Source organism: Oncorhynchus nerka, linkage group LG24 (genome assembly GCF_034236695.1).
Source record: "Oncorhynchus nerka isolate Pitt River linkage group LG24, Oner_Uvic_2.0, whole genome shotgun sequence".
Lineage (NCBI taxonomy): Eukaryota > Metazoa > Chordata > Actinopteri > Salmoniformes > Salmonidae > Oncorhynchus > Oncorhynchus nerka.
Window position 1 is genome coordinate 73904911 of NC_088419.1, and position 17512 is coordinate 73922422.

Here is a 17512-nt window from a genome sequence, read left to right on the forward strand (position 1 = left end):
GCCTAATTGCTTTACCTGAGCATAACCCCAAAACGAAGGACTTATTAGCCAGCCCTGCTCTGTTGTTTATGATTTTATTGTCATGGAGGACTGACTGGGCTTATTGATTCTAGTTGAAAAATAAATGCTGCGCTCATGGAATGCCATGCTTTGAACACTACTGAAAAGTGCTATTTACATGTGAAAAATGAATGCCATATGCTGCATTTGCTATAGGCCTATTGTTAACCTTTTTGTTGGTGACACTTTAATATCTTGATCAAATGCAACTGTTTAAAGGGCAAATCCACAGATGAAACAATAACACAATGGACACCCCACCTCTGTTTTGGTAAAAAGCTGAGGGATGGGCCTGGAGAAATGCAACCACTCTCAGATTAATCGGCAGAGCTATGGATGCAAGGACTGACCAACCATGATATCAAAATTATTGTTTTAACCACATGTGGATATAAAGTGTTTGTTTACATTCACAATGTTTACAAACAATGGAGTGTGATAGTTGAACTAAACTCACTTAGTATGTATATATATATATATATATATATATATATATATCATTTATAAGTCCAAAAATGGAGGTAGCAACTACAGATTGTCCCTTTAAGTCTATCAAAAGTGTGCAAGTTTGAGCATGTGTCCATTAGGCCTATGCATTTTTTTTTATAAGCATGAATTAGATTGAGCAATAAAATCCCCACTTTTTTTCCATAGGCTGGGATTCACACTATGCAGCTGTTGTAAGAGCGCATTTTTCACTGGCTGTCCACTGGTTTCAAAAACAATGATTGATAGGCAGCTTAAACTTCTTGAATTCAACCATTATTGTGTTCAAATACACATTTATATATGTGAACAGCCATCCTCAACAACCACAATCTGTAAGGTGCAAATAGCTGAATGAGAGATCAGCAGTGTGATTCACATCAATGCGCTATGTAGATATCAATAATAAGTGGTATACGTATCACCGTAGACTAAACCACTGCTGTCATCCAAGTGCTTATTCAAGTTGGATAATCTTTGGATGCCGACAGCAGTTCCACCATTGAAAGACATTGATTGGACTGTAGCCTACAAAAACCTATTCCTGCTCTTTTCCCACGATCCATCAAACACATTTGGTGTGTATCATAGTGGTCTCTGACTTGTGGTGGAACTTAAACTTGCACCTTTTTTCAATGATGATTTGAATGTCATTGAGAAAACAGAGAAGTGTCTTTTGCAAACCTCCTTTCTGAATTTAAAAGTAATCCTCGAAGTAATCATCTAGTTTTCAAAAGTACCTGTAATCTGATTACAATATTTGTGCTGACAATGTAACGGATCCAATTTGTAAGTCGCTCTGGATAAGAGCGTCTGCTAAATGACTTAAATGTAAATTACAGTTGCCAATTTTTGTAATCCCTTACATGTAATCCCTTACTTCCCAACCCTAGCCATATACCACAAACTCCAGAGATGCCTTATTGCTATAAACTGGTTACCATCGTAATTAGAAAAGTACAAATATTTTTGGGGGTCATACCCATGGTATATGGTCTGATATACCAATGGCTTTCAGCCAATCAGCATCATAAGACCTGTCATAACCATGTATGGCCCACTTACAGTGCCTTGCAAATTATTCATCCTCCTTCACATTTTTCCTATTTTGTTTCATTACAACCTTTAATTTAAATTTATTTTTATTTGGATTTCATGTAATGGACATACACAAAATAAAAAAAACTTGTTTCAAACAATAAAAAATAAAAACGGAAAAGTGGTGCGTGCATATGTATTCACCTTTTTGCTATGAAGCCCCTAAATAAGATCTGGTGCAACCAATTACCTTCAGAAGTCACATAATTAGTTCAATCCAAGTGTCACATGATCTGTCACATAATCTCAGTATATATACACGTATTCTGAAAGGCCCCAGCGTCTGCAACACCACTAAGCAAGGGGCACCACCAAGCAAGCGGCACCATGAAGACTAAGGAGCTCTCCAAACAGGTCAGGGACAAAGTTGTGGAGAAGTACAGATAAGGGTTGGGTTGTAAAAAAATATCCAGAACTTTGAACATCCCACGGAGCACCATTAAATCCATTATTAAAAAATGGAAAGAATATGGCACCACAAAAAACCTGCCAAGAGAGGGCCACCCACCAAAACTTGCAGACCAGGCAAGGAGGGCATTAATCAGAGAGGCAACAAAGAGACCAAAGATAACCCTGAAGGGGCTGCAAATATCCGCAGCGGAGATTGGAGTATCTGTCCATAGGGCCACTTGAAGCCGTACACTTCACAGAGCTGGGCTTTATGGAAGAGGGGCCAGAAAAAAGCCATTGCTTAAAGAAAAAAATAAGCAAACACGTTTGGTGTTCACCAAAAGGTATGTGGGAGACTCCCCAAACATATGAAAGAAGGAACTCTGGTCAGATGAGACTAAAATTGAGCTTTTGGCCATCAAGGAAAACGCTATGTGTGGCGCAAACCCAACACCTCTCATCACCCCGAGAACTCCATCCCCTGATGCTGGTGGCAGCATCATGCTGTGGGGGTGATTTTCATCGGCAGGGACTGGGAAACTGGTCAGAATTGAAGGGATGATGGATGGCTCTAAATAGAGGAAAACTCTTGAGGGAAACCTGTTTCCCTTCCAGCAGGACAATGAACCGAAGCATTCTTCTAAAGCAACACTCGGGTGGTTTCAGGGGAAACATTTAAATGCCTAGGAATGGCCTAGTCAAAGCCCAGACCTCAATCCAATTGAGAATCTGTGGTATGACTTAAAGAATGCTGTCCACCAGTGGAACCCATCCAACTTAAAGGAGCTGGAGCAGTTTTGCCTTGAAGAATGGGCAAAAATCCCAGTGGCTCGATGTGCCAAGCTTATAGAGACATACCCCAAGAGACTTGCAGCTGTAATTGCGGCATAAGGTGGCACTACAAAGTATTGACTTTGGGGGGGGGGGTGAATAGTTATGCACACTCAAGTTCAGTTTTTTTGTGTTATTTCTTGTTTGTTTCACAATACAAAAAATTTTGCATCTTCAAGGTGGTAGGCATGTTGTATAAATCAAATGATACAAACACCCCAAAAATCCATTTTAATTCCAGGTTGTAAAGGCAACAAAATAGGAACAATTCCAAGGGGGGTGAATACTTTCGCAAGCCACTGTATGTCTTATAATAATGTCATAATACGATCTATAATGATCCTGTCTTCCTGAGAAGACAGAGGGTTTGAAAGGTACCTACATAAATGCTGCATAACATATTGAAACCCTATACTGTATATAACACATTCATAATCAGTGCATAAGCATTACATATGTGTTTATGTCAATAACTGCAAGTTGATAAATGCAGGATTAGTGAAATGACTGTCACATTTATGAATATATCAACTTAAGGTTGTTGACATTAGCACTGTTATGATTGGAGCCATTTCCACCAGGTGTGGGAGCAACACAGTGTAACACACAGCATTAGAAACCTGCACCTTTACAGGGGTGGGCGGGTCAGCATAGGGTCAGCTACAGTCAGCATAGGGTCAGCTACAGTCAGCATAGTGTCAGCTACAGTCAGCAAAGGGTCAGCTACAGTCAGCATATGGTCAGCCACAGTCAGCATATGGTCAGCTACAGTCAGCATAGGGTCAGGTACAGTCAGCATATGGTGGGCTACAGTCAGCATAGTGTCAGCTACGGTCAGCATAGGGTCAGCTACAGTCAGCATATGGTCAGCTACAGTCAGCATAGTGTCAGCTACAGTCAGCATAGGGTCAGCTACAGTCAGCATAGGGTCAGCTACAGTCAGCAAAGGGTCAGCTACAGTCAGCATAGGGTCAGCTACAGTCAGCATAGGGTCAGCTACAGTCAGCAAAGGGTCAGCTACAGTCAGCATAGGGTCAGCTACAGTCAGCATAGGGTCAGCTACAGTCAGCATAGGGTCAGCTACAGTCAGCATAGGGTCAGCATAGAGTCAGCTACAGTCAGCTACAGTCAGCATAGGGTCAGCTACAGTCAGCATAGGGTCAGCTACAGTCCGCATTGGGTCAGCTACAGTCAGCATAGGGTCAGCTACAGTCAGCATAGGGTCAGCTACAGTCAGCATAGGGTCAGCTACAGGCAGCATAGGGTCAGATACAGTCCGCATAGGGTCAGCTACAGTCAGCATAGGGTCAGCTACAGTCAGCATGGGGTCAGCTACAGTCAGCTGCAGTCATCATAGGGTCAGCTACAGTGTATTAACACCACCACCCCCTTTCATTTCACTCAGTTGCTTCACAAGGCAAATATGAGAGCATTTCCTTTACTGTGGATGTTGTTGAATCAATGTTATCAAAACATTGCAGATCACTCTGTTGACTGTTCCTGCACAATTACCGAGCTATAATGTTTCTGATTGTGTCTTTTATCAGGGTTTTAGTTGTTTATCCGCTCACTGTGCTGATAATCCCACTAAGTCTGACTATGAGCTTTCTCCCTTTGGAAAGCAGTAACTCTGCTCTGATTTGTAATCTCTCTCAGGTTGCTGCTATCTGAACTAGCCTACTTGAACTCTCACACACAACAGATATTTAAGTAATTTAGCAGACGCTCTTATCCAGAGCGACTTACAAATTGGTGCATTCACCTTATGACATCCAGTGGAACAGTAGTGCATCTAAATCTTTTAAGGGGGGTGAGAGGGATTACTTTATCCTATCCTAGGTATTCCTTAAATATAATATATTAGAGATAAACAGCAGAGAATATATTAGACAGAGACACAAAGGAGAGAACATATTAAAAATACACACAACAGAGATAATAAATTAGACACAACAGAGATAATATAGAGAGAACATATTAGAGAGAGACATAGCAGAAAATATATTATAGACACAGCAAAGAAAAAAATAGAGACAGATAATATATTAGAGACAAACACAGCAGAGAGAATATATTAGAGAGAGACACAGCAGAGAATATATTAGAGACACAGCAGAGTGAATATATTAGAGAGAGAAAAAGAGAGACTATATTAGACAGAGACACAACAGAGAGAATATAGAGAGATACAACAGAGAGAATATATTAGAGAGAGACTCAGCAGAGAATAGAGAGACACAGCAGACAATATATTAGAGACTGACACAGCAGATATAGTATATTAAAGAGAGACACAGCAGAGAATATATTAGACAGAGACACAGCAGAGAGAATATATTAGAGAAAGCGATAATATAGTAGAGAGACACAGCAGAGATAATATATTAGAGAGACACAGCAGATAATATATTAGAGACAGAGATAATATATTAGAGAGAGACACGGCAGAGATAATATATTAGAGCGAGACACAGCAGAGAATATATTAGAGCCACAGAAGAGATCAAATATTAGAGAGAGACAGCAGAGAATAAATTAGAGAGAGACACAGCAGAGAGAATGTATTAGAGAGAGACACCGCAGAGAGAATATATTATATCGACACACAACAGAGATAATATATTAGAGAGAGAGACACACAACTGAGAGAATATACTAGAGAGAGACACAGCAGAGTGAATATATTAGACAGAGACACAACAGAGAGAATATATTAGTTGGACATGCAACAGAGATAATATATTAGTGAGAGACACAGCAGAGAGAATATATTAGAGAAAGCGATAATATATTAGAGACACAGCAGAGATAATATATTAGAGAGAGACACAGCAGATAATATATTAGAGACAGAGAAAATATATTAGAGACACAGCAGAGATAATATTTTAGAGACAGAGATAATATATTAGAGACAGATAATATATATAAGATAATATATTAGAGACAGACACAGCAGAGAGAATATATTAGAGAGACACAGCAGAGAATATATTAGAGACACAGCAGAGAGAATATTTTAGAGAGAGAAACAGAGAGACTATATTAGACAGAGACACAACAGAGAGAATATATTAGAGAGAGACTCAGCAGAGAATAGAGAGACACAGCAGATACAATATATTAGAGACAGACACAGCAGATATAGTATAGAGAGAGAGACACAGCAGAGCGAATATATTAGACAGAGACACAACAAAGAGAATATATTAGATAGACACGCAACAGAGATCATATATTAGAGAGAGACACACAACTGAGAGAATATACTAGCGAGAGACACAGCAGAGAGAATATATTAGACAGAGACACAACAAAGAGAATATATTAGATGGACACGCAACAGAGATAATATATTAGAGAGAGACACAGCAGAGATAATATATTAGAGACAGAGATAATATATTAGAAACAGACACAGCAGAGATAATATATTAGAGCATGACACAGCAGAGAATATATTAGAGCCACAGCAGAGATAAAATATTAGAGAGAGACAGCAGAGAATATATTAGAGAGACACAGCAGAGAATATATTAGAGCCACAGCAGAGATAAAATATCAGAGAGAGACAGCAGAGAATATATTAGAGAGAGACACAACAGAGAACATAGAGAGAGACAGCAGGGATACTATATTAGAGAGAGACACAGCAGAGAATATATTAGAGGGACACACAGCAGAGGGAATATATCAGAGAGAGACACAGAGATAATATATTAGAGAGAGACACAGCAGATAATATATTAGAGAGATACAGCAGAGAGAATATATTAAAGAGAGACACACAACTGAGAGAATATACTAGAGAGAGACACAGCAGAGAGAATATTTTAGATATAAACAACAGAGATAATATATTAGACAGAGACACAACAGAGAGAATATATTAGATAGGCACACAACAGAGAGAATATATTAGACAGACACAGCAGAGATAATATATTTGAGAGACACAGCAGAGAATATATTACAGACACAGCAGAGAGAATATATTAGAGAGAGACACACAACTGAGAGAATATATTAGAGAGAGACATAGCATAATATATTAGAGACACAGCAGAGAATATATTAGAGACACAGCAGAGATAATATATTACAGAGAGAAACAGAGACAATATATTAGAGACACAACAGAGAGAATATATTAGAGAGAGACATAGCAGATAATATATTAGAGAGAGACACAGCAGAGAGAATATATTTGGAGAGACACACACAACTGAGAGAATATATTAGAGAGAGACACAGTAAAGAGAATAGTTTAGAGAGAGAAACAACAGAGAGAATATATTAGAGACACACAACAGAGAGAATATATTAGAGACAGACATATTATAATATATTAGAGACAGAGGATTTAGTACTAAAGAAAGTATAGGCATGGCTTCAAAGCCTCTTGATCATAGTCTCCCACAGATCTAAAGGAATAATGCCCTGGGGAAGAGAGGGAGAGGAGGAGGAGAGCAAATTTGAGTATTTAGCTATATGGGCCATAGAAATGCTGCAATAATCATAATAAAAAGGCCCTCTGAGAGAGACGAATAGAAGAAATTACAGAACGCTTAACTTCAAGGGGGCTTGGCTCAGAGACGCTCTGAGCCAGACACACACACAATTACACACACACACACACACACACACACAACAAGTGAGACGAAAGCCCCACAAGTATGTCTCGCATAGCTTCTCTCCCTCATTTTTTCTCACCCCTTTCTTCATGTTTGTCCTTGTGGAAAATTGTAGATGAGCATCTAATCTACTTAAACCTCCCCCTCTGTCCAGACTCTGGAAAAAGCCTCTCCATCCCTCCTGGGAGAATAACCTAACGCAAGGCAACTCAGATACAATCATACCTGCTCTCATATACAGCTGGCTCCAGAGGCCTTGGCTTTGAGGAGAGAGAGAGAGAGAGAGAGAGAGAGAGAAAAAAAAAAAAGGGGGAGCGTTGTGGAATTTTAGAAGCAGACAGAAACTATTCCAAAAGTGAGTCACCTGAAAGAAAAGGCATAAACATAGTTGCGCAGAAACAAAATGGCAAAGGTTAAGAAAAAGTAGTGCCAGAAAGTGTGAAATAATAAGATTAACAGTGTTGTGATACACTCTCTCATGTCAGACTGAATGCGCCCATGGGAGGGTCACTGACGTAGAAATACCTGAACAAGACCTGTGAGGCCATTTAGCCAGTCAACTTCCAGACATTATAGATCAACTGAGGAATGCATCAACTCATGATCTTTCACACTTATAATGTGGGAAGGGGGAGTTAATGTGATATCAATATATCAGCTGTGGATGCACTGGAACTCACAGACACTTTCCCATTCCCATTCCCACTCCCAGTCCCCACTCTCCACTCCCACTGCCAGTCCCCACTCACACTGCCAGTCCCAGTCCCCACTCCCACTCCCACTCCCAGTCCCCACTCCCACTGCCAGTCCCCACTCCCACTCCCCACTCCCACTGCCAGTCCCTACTCCCACTCCCACTGCCAGTCCCAGTCCCCACTCCCACTGCCAGTCCCCACTCCCACTCCCACTGCCAGTCCCAGTCCCCACTCCCACTCTCAGTCCTAGTCCACACTCCCAGTGCCAATCCCAGTCCCCACTCCCACTGCCAGTCCCAGTCCCCACTCCCACTGCCAGTCCTATTCCACACTCCCAGTCCCCACTCCCAGTGCCAATCCCAGTCCTCACTTCCACTGCCAGTCCCCACTCCCACCGCCAGTCCCACTGCCAGTCCCAGTCCCCACTCCCACTGCCAGTCCCCACTCCCACTGCCAGTCCCACTGCCAGTCCCAGTCCCCACTCCCACTGCCAGTCCCCACTCCCACTGCCAGTCCCACTGCCAGTCCCAGTCCCCACTCCCACTGCCAGTCCCCACTCCCACTGCCAGTCCCAGTCCCCACTCCCACTGCCAGTCCCCACTCCCACTGCCAGTCCTAGTCCCCACTTCCAGTGCCAATCCCAGTCTAGACTCCCAGTCCCCACTGCCAGTCCCATTGCCAACTCCCCATCCCCTCTCCTACTCTTACCAGCCAGATGTGTAGAGGACAGAGGAGAGCTGAGCAGCAGATACTGTGTGTCTCTATCTGCCCACAGAGAGACTGAGATGTATTCCATCCAGATTCCATCCAGAACCATTGTCACTCTGCACTCCTCAGCCTGCGGTAATGTGATTTAGATGTCACAGCAGGCAGGGCCCAGGGCCCGGAACCCATGGAGGATGTGAAGAGAAATGAACCAGAGGCCCCAGTGATCAAAGCCCAGATAGTAGTGCTAAGTAATTTGTGATTTTTTTTAGGTTTTGGTCAGATTATTAGAAAATAATAACATGAAATGCACTATGCATTATGTGGGTTAAATGATGTAACAACACAGAATAAAACAATTCATAAAAGTCCCATGATGGTAGTGATGCCCATTACGCCTTATCACTTATTAACCATCATTTATTCTCATTACTTTACTTTAATACAATATTTCAGCTGTTGTGTATTTTACATTTGTTTTATTTGATGACTTTATTATTTCATTCCAAGTCATCATCTCATCTGTATAGAGCTGCTGCCTGTGCTGTCTGACAAAAATCTAAATGTTGTAGTTCTTTAAAGTAAAAATAAGGCATACTTTTATGACTGCCGAATAACAACTATCAATCACTTAGATCATGTATTTTCAGGTAGAGACACCTCGTGAAGCAACAGCTGCTCTCTATGTCACCTCACAGTGACACATTATTCTCTCTTCTGTAGCAGGCATAAAGAAACACAGACTGGACAAGTAGATGACAATGACCATAATCCGTTGCGCATTAATTACTATGTAGAATATTGGCCTGCTGGAAACTACAACTCCCTACTAGATCGCACAGTTCAGGCTGGATCTGATTTATCTCTAGAGAAACTGTGCAATGTGAGCATTGATCTCACAGAAAAAAAACGAAAGAAATGGAATTCAAATAATTGAACAGATGTTGGTCAATTAGTTGTAAAAAAAACAATCATTTTAAACTACATTTAGCTTAATCATTCAGCACTACTAGCTATTATCAGGTGGCCCTGGACCTGGGAGTTGGGACTGCCACGCACCCTCCAGAGGAACCTGTGCAGACTAGAGGCCCTATGGAGATCCTGGAAGCCCAGCCTGATTGATGATGGGGAGGCTGGTGCAGGGATTTGGGGGACCAGGGTCCATTACAGTCATAGCCAGGCCCACGACACATGGGCTGTGTCCCAAATGGCACCCTATTCCCTATATAGTGTACACATTTTGACCAGAGCCTAGGTGGTCCTGGGCTCTGGTCAAAACTAGTGTGCTATGTAGGAAATATGTGTCATTTGAGACATAGCCATACTAGTGACTGGCCAGGGACAGGGGCTTGTCTGGACCTATCACGTTACGGTAACATCAAACCCCTCACACAACCCTCACACGATCACAGCTGCTGCCAGCCCCGGCACGCTAGGCCAGTCCCAGGCGGCATACCGTGACTGGTCAGAGCATACGGACGTAAACAAGGAAAAGATTCCATTAAATACAAAACTCTGAGTTAATTACTACATAAGCAACAAATGCCAATACAACACGCAAGGAGAGGAGGATCAACTGCTATAAACAGACACAAGGCTGTGGATATCTACAGTATTAAGGTATGACGAAAACATATTCCAAGTGAGACATAGCACACCGTCAGACAATAATAACTACCCCATGATTCAAGGCATTTGGCCAGCCGCCTGAACAAGCATTCTGAACACAATTGCATGACCTTTCAGGCCCAAGTAAATTATGTTTTGCGACCAAGCTTGCATAATACCCCAGCATAGTAGAGTGAAATGTTCATAACCAATTTATGCACAGCCCCTTGGTAATAAGCTGTCTGTAACCCAGTACTACAACACAGCTTTCAGAGACCTCTCTCTACACCTCCATCCAGTCAGTCAGACCTGACACTATCACACGCACAGGGACCCACTTACACACATGCATACAACACCAGCTTTCAGCAGCCCTGGCTGCAAAAACCAGGAACAGGGTGTTTTCCTTTATTGACAGAACTAATTATGCGTCTGAAAGTCCTCAGTGACTCAGTGCTAACTCAAAACATCCTTTCGATTAGCCGGCCAGTAACACTAATCTATCAAAATATTCTACATCCCTCCCTCCCCTGGCAAATGATAATAATGGTCAATCAACTTCAGCATGAAATCAGCAGGGACTTTGTTACAACAGAAACACAGTTAGTTGGAGCAGCTGCCTATATGATGGATAATTACTTTATATACAGTACCACTTGGTAGCCCTTTTTAACTGGGTTGATGTATTGTATAAAGTCACAACTGGAATTATTGGCACCCTTCATAAAGATAAGCAAAAAATACTGTAAAAAATAAATAATTTAAATTCTGAGCTGCAGTTGAAGTCTGGAGTTTACATACACTTAGGTTGGAGTCAATAAAAGTTGTTTTCCAACCACTCCACAAATGTCTTGTTAACAAATTATAGTTTTGGCAAGTCGGTTAGGACATTGACTTTGTGCATGACAAATTGACAAATTGTTTACACACAGATTATTTCACTTATTAAGGTATGATAAGTATCACAATTCCAGTGGGTCAGAAGTTTACATACACTAAGTTGACTGTGCTTTTAAACAGCCTGGAAAATTCCAGAAAATTATGTCATGGCTTTAGAAGCTTCTGATAATTGTCATCATTTGAGTCAATTGGAGGTGTACCTGTGGATGTATTTCAAGGCCTACCTTCAAACTCGGTGCCTCTTTGCTTGACATCATGGGAAAATCAAAAGAAATCAGCCAAGACCTCAGAAAATAAATTGTAGACCACCACAAGTCCACAAAATTCCCTGTCTTAGGTCAGTTAGGATCACCACTTTATTTTAAGAATGTGAAATGTCAGATTAATAGTATAGAGAATGATTTATTTCAGCTTTTATTTATTTAATCACAATCCATTACTCCAATCTAAGTGTATGTATATATATATATATATATATATATATTAACACTACCGTTCAAAAGTTTGGGGTCACTTAGAAATGTCCTTGTTTTTAAAAGAAAAGCACATTTTTTTGTCCATTAAAATAACATCAAATTGATCAGAAATACAGTGTATATGATTATTTTATACTAATACAATTGCTCAAAGAAAAATTTTAATAGAGCTTTTTGGCCACGCAAACAACCAAAATTATTGGCACCCTTGATAAAGAATGGGGGAAAAAATAGGTTTGGCTTCTGCATATGCAGAAAAGTAACTCATACCTACTGTAAAATATGATGTTGGATATTTGATGTTATGGGGCTATTTTGCCTCCACTGGTCCTGGGGTCCTTGTTAAGGTCAATGGCATCATGAACTTCACTCATTAGCAGGACATTTTAGCAAAAAACCTGGTTGCCTCTGTTAGGAGGCTGAAACTTTGCCACAAGTGGATCTTCCAGCAAGATAATAACCCCAAGCACATATAAAAATCCACAAAGAAATGGTTAATTGACCACAAACTCAACATTTTGCAATGGCCGTCTCAGTCTCCAGAATTAACCCCCACTAAGAACCTGTGGTTTGAATTGAAGAGGGCAGTCCATAAGATCAGACAAGGAATATCAAGGATCCAGAAAGATTATGTATCGAGGAAAGATCCATCCTCATGTCTTCTCCAATCATATTTTTTTTAAAGGCTCAGTGCTGTTATCCTTGCAAAGGGAGGGTGCCAGAGTATTAAAAACAAAATATTTTTATTTGAGCAATTGTATTACTATAAAATAATATAATTTTGTATTTTTTTGCATACAATACAGCTCATTATTTGAATGATTTATTTTCTAGTCTTTTTTTGCTCATCTTTATCAAGGGTGCCAATAATTTTGGTCGTGACTACAGTATATCACCATATGACTTCCCATATTCTATAACTAGGCCTGGGGAAACATGTTACGGCATGCTCAAAACAGGATGTTCAGCAACACAATCATCACTCCTCTACAGCAGACAGACAGCACTAGATGAGAGCCGAAAAGACAAGGCTGTTGGAAAAGCCTTGCATTGCCTGGAACTAATCCATGAACATTAAGCTCTAGCTTTATCAGATAGGTGTGGGTGTACATGCGTGTGTTTGTGTTGTCTGTATCTTGGTTCTTTCTGGATCACTGCTCAGACAGAAAGAGGGCAGAACTCTCTGTGGGAGTAGATAGTAGTTAGGCCAGGCTAGAGGAGAGGAGTAGCTCAGAGGGCTGCCGGGGAAAAGGGATCCTGTTGACTGATCTTATCAGCACCCCACCGGCTGTCCCCCTGCTGATCTGAGGGCCGATGGGGCCACTACCTGGAGCCTCTCCACTACACAGCGATGCTAATCTGTCTGCTTCCAACCCGAGGTCACACACACACACAGATCTCAAATGGGCCCAGCAGGCAGATAAGATGTCAGGGGTAGATATTTCTTCATGGGATGATAGTAATCAGGTTGTGATTATGTAGGCTGGCAGTGGAATGAGGGGATGATAGTAATCAGGTTGTGATTATGTAGGCTGGCAGGGGAATGAGGGGATGATAGTAATCAGGTTCTGATTATGTAGGCTGGCAGGGGAATGAGGGGATGATAGTAATCAGGTTGTGATTATGTCGGCTGGCAGTGGAATGAGGGGATCATAGTAATCAGGTTGTGATTATGTCGGCTGGCAGTGGAATGAGGGGATGATAGTAATCAGGTTGTGATTATGTAGGCTGGCAGGGGAATGAGGGGATGATAGTAATCAGGTTGTGATTATGTAGGCTGGCAGTGGAATGAGGGGATGATAGTAATCAGGTTGTGATTATGTAGGCTGGCAGGGGAATGAGGGGATGATAGTAATCAGGTTGTGATTATGTAGGCTGGCAGGGGAATGAGGGGATGATAGTAATCAGGCTGTGATTATGTAGGCTGGCAGTGGAATGAGGGGATGATAGTAATCAGGTTGTGATTATGTAGGCTGGCAGTGGAATGAGGGGATGATAGTAATCAGGTTGTGATTATGTCGGCTGGCAGTGGAATGAGGGGATCATAGTAATCAGGTTGTGATTATGTCGGCTGGCAGGGGAATGAGGGGATGATAGTAATCAGGTTGTGATTATGTAGGCTGGCAGGGGAATGAGGGGATGATAGTAATCAGGTTGTGATTATGTAGGCTGGCAGGGGAATGAGGGGATGATAGTAATCAGGCTGTGATTATGTAGGCTGGCAGTGGAATGAGGGGATGATAGTAATCAGGTTGTGATTATGTAGGCTGGCAGTGGAATGAGGGGATGATAGTAATCAGGTTGTGATTATGTAGGCTGGCAGTGGAATGAGGGGATGATAGTAATCAGGTTGTGATTATGTAGGCTGGCAGTGGAATGAGGGGATGATAGTAATCAGGTTGTGATTATGTAGGCTGGCAGGGGAATGAGGGGATGATATTAATCAGGTTGTGATTATGTAGACCTGCAGTGGAATGAGGGGATTATAGTAATCAGGTTGTGATTATGTCGGCTGGCAGTGGAATGAGGGGATGATAGTAATCAGGTTGTGATTATGTCGGCTGGCAGGGGAATGAGGGGATGATAGTAATCAGGTTGTGATTATGTAGGCTGGCAGTGGAATGAGGGGATGATAGTAATCAGGTTGTGATTATGTCGGCTGGCAGTGGAATGAGGGGATGATAGTAATCAGGTTGTGATTATGTCGGCTGGCAGGGGAATGAGGGGATGATAGTAATCAGGTTGTGATTATGTAGGCTGGCAGGGGAATGAGGGGATGATAGTAATCAGGTTGCGATAAGGTAGGCTGGCAGGAGAATGAGGGGATGCAGAGGAAAACAACGCTCCATCAAGGAGGGAATTATGCAGACCCAGAACTCAGACCCAGATCTCAGATCCAGATCTCAGACCCAGATCTCTGTCAGATTTGTGTAAGTGGATGGGGTACTGACGTTTTCAATTCTCTCAAAAATTATTATTTTTTTGCGTTTTGTGTAACTTATTTTTTAACTTATTGTGTACATAATGTTGCTGCTACCGTCTCTTATGACAGAAAATAACATCTGGACATCAGAAAAGCGATTACTCCCCACGGACTGGAAGAAACTTTATCCTTTAATGAGTCTGACGAGAAGGATATCCTGCTTTCACTGGAACAGGCCCAGACCACGCCTTTTGCGAGAAGAAAAGTTGCCCGGAAAATAAGTTGCAGTGTCACGCCCTGACCATAGAGAGCCCTTGTTTCTCTATGGTGTAGTAGGGCAGGGCATGACTAGGGGGTATTCTAGTTTATAATTTCTATGTTGTGTTCTAGTTTATATTTTCTATGTTGGTGTTTTGTATGATTCCCAATTAGAGGCAGCTGGTAATCGTTGTCTCTAATTGGGGATCATATTTAAGTAGATATTTCTCCCACCTGTGTTTGTGGGATATTGTTTTGTGTTTGTGCACCATGTAGTCACGTTTAGTTGTCTGTTTATTAATATATTTTGTTTTGTTTAAGTTTCGCTTTGAATTAAATATGTGGAACTCAACATCCGCTGCGTATTGGTCCCGCTCTCACGACAACCGTGACACGCAGATTGGGCTGCCTTCTGAGAATCCGGAGGCAAGAGAGTAAACTCCCACTGCCATCCGTTCTTCTTGTTAACATGCAATCATTGGAAAATAAAATTGATGACCAACAATTAAGATTATCCTACCAATGGGACATTAAAAACTGTAACATCTTATGGTTCACCGAGACGTGGCTGAACGAAGATACGGACAATATAGAGATAGTGAGATTTTCCATAAATTGGCAGAACAGAGACGCTACCTCTGGTAAGACGAGGGGTGGGGGTGTGTGTCTATTTCTCAATAACAGCTGGTGCGCTATGTCTAATATTAAAGAAGTCTAGAGGTATAGCTCGCCTGAGGTAGAGTACCTCATGATAAGCTGTAGACCACACTATCTACCAAGAGAGTTCTTATCTGTTTTAGCTGGCACTAAAACCACTCTCAACCAACTCTATAAGGCCATAAGCAAAGAAGAAAATGCTCACCCAAAAGCAGCACTCCTAGTGGCCGGGGACTTTAATGCTGGCAAACTTCAATCACTTTTCCACATTTTTACCAGCATGTCACATGTGCAACCAGGGGACAAAAATCCTAGACCACCTTTACTCCACACATAGAGATGCATACAAAGCTCTTCCCGCCCTCCATTTGGCAAATCTGACCATAAGTCTATCTTCCTGATTCCTGCTTACAAGCAAAAACTAAAGCAGGAAGTACCAGTGACTCGCTCAATACGGAAGTGGTCAGATGACGCAGATGCTACACTACAGGATTTTCAGGGATTCATCCAATGGCATTGAGGAGTACACCACCTCAGTCATCGGCTTCATCAATAAGTGTATCGATTTTTATTTTATTTTTTACCTTTATTTAACTAGGCAAGTCAGTTAAGAACAAATTCTTATTTTCAATGACGGCCTAGGAACAGATTTGTACCTTGTCAGCTCGGGGGTTTGAACTTGCAACCTTCCAGTTACTAGTCCAACGCTCTAACCGCTAGGCTACCCTGCCGCCTCGATGACGTCGTCCCCAGTGACTGTACGTACAGATCCCAACCAGCGAGCATAAAAGGCATTTAAACTATTAATTTCTCTCACTTCAGGAGTGAAAACGTGGAAGAACTCAAAAAGCGTTTGAGGGTCAGGCCTTACAGAATGCAACCGGTGTGTGTGTGTGTTGTGTATGTGTGTACATCAATGTCAATATTGCATTGATTAAATAGTAGCTGGGAGCTTGTGGTGTCTGTACTTGTGAGATTTGTTTATGACAGTTTGTGATGGAACACATGAAAATTGCATGTCCTTTAGAATTGTTTGGCAAGCTAATCATAGGTGGGCTGTGAGCTACTGGTAGCTCACAATCGACCTGTTGGAGACCCCTGGTGTACCACCTGTTCCTCTTCCTGCTCCCTATCCTCCTTCCTCTTAGCCCCTCCCTGTAACCATGGAAACCAGATGTATGTCTCTGCATGCTTATCAAGATAGACATATCATGGACCACATCCTGGTAACAACACTGACTCATGCAATTAAACCTATTAACAGTAATATTTTGAACTATACCAATGTCCAATTAGAATAATATATTTGAGAAGCAGTTACAAATAGGCCTGACTGTATGGAAGAACATGGTTTTATATGGATCTTATGTTCCATCAATTCCCCTGTGTAGACAGTGGAACTTGAAGGTGCACATTGGAGGTGTATTGTCTATACAGACAAGGTGTTACTAATGGGTGGAAGTTGGGTTTGGAGGGAACTCTGTACGTGGACATAGCTCTGTACTTGACTTGATAGGTCAGTTCAATTGAAAAAGCAGTCCCTGGCAGCTGCACAGTCAGTTCAAAACAGAAAAGGACATGTTCCACATCGACCCCTGAGCCCAAACAGCCCAGCCAGAGAAGACAGTCCCAGCCAGAGCAGGCCACAGACCCCAGCTTGTGCTGCAGGCCAATCCACTGTAAACATCAAAACACACCACACACACAGTCCATTCTACGGGCCAGTCGCCACTCCCTCTTCCAACATGAGGCAGAGAAGAGACTGGGGAAAACAACTCTCCATAATCACTG

At 41.8% G+C, this 17512-nt stretch overlaps 1 protein-coding gene across 1 annotated transcript in view; it reads right to left on the reverse strand.

Moving 5' to 3' along the window:
• The window catches only part of LOC115108569 (transforming growth factor beta receptor type 3-like), a 149842-nt gene that overhangs the window by 78865 nt on the left and 53465 nt on the right, over positions 1-17512 (reverse strand). The gene's annotated exons all lie outside the window — the stretch shown is intronic.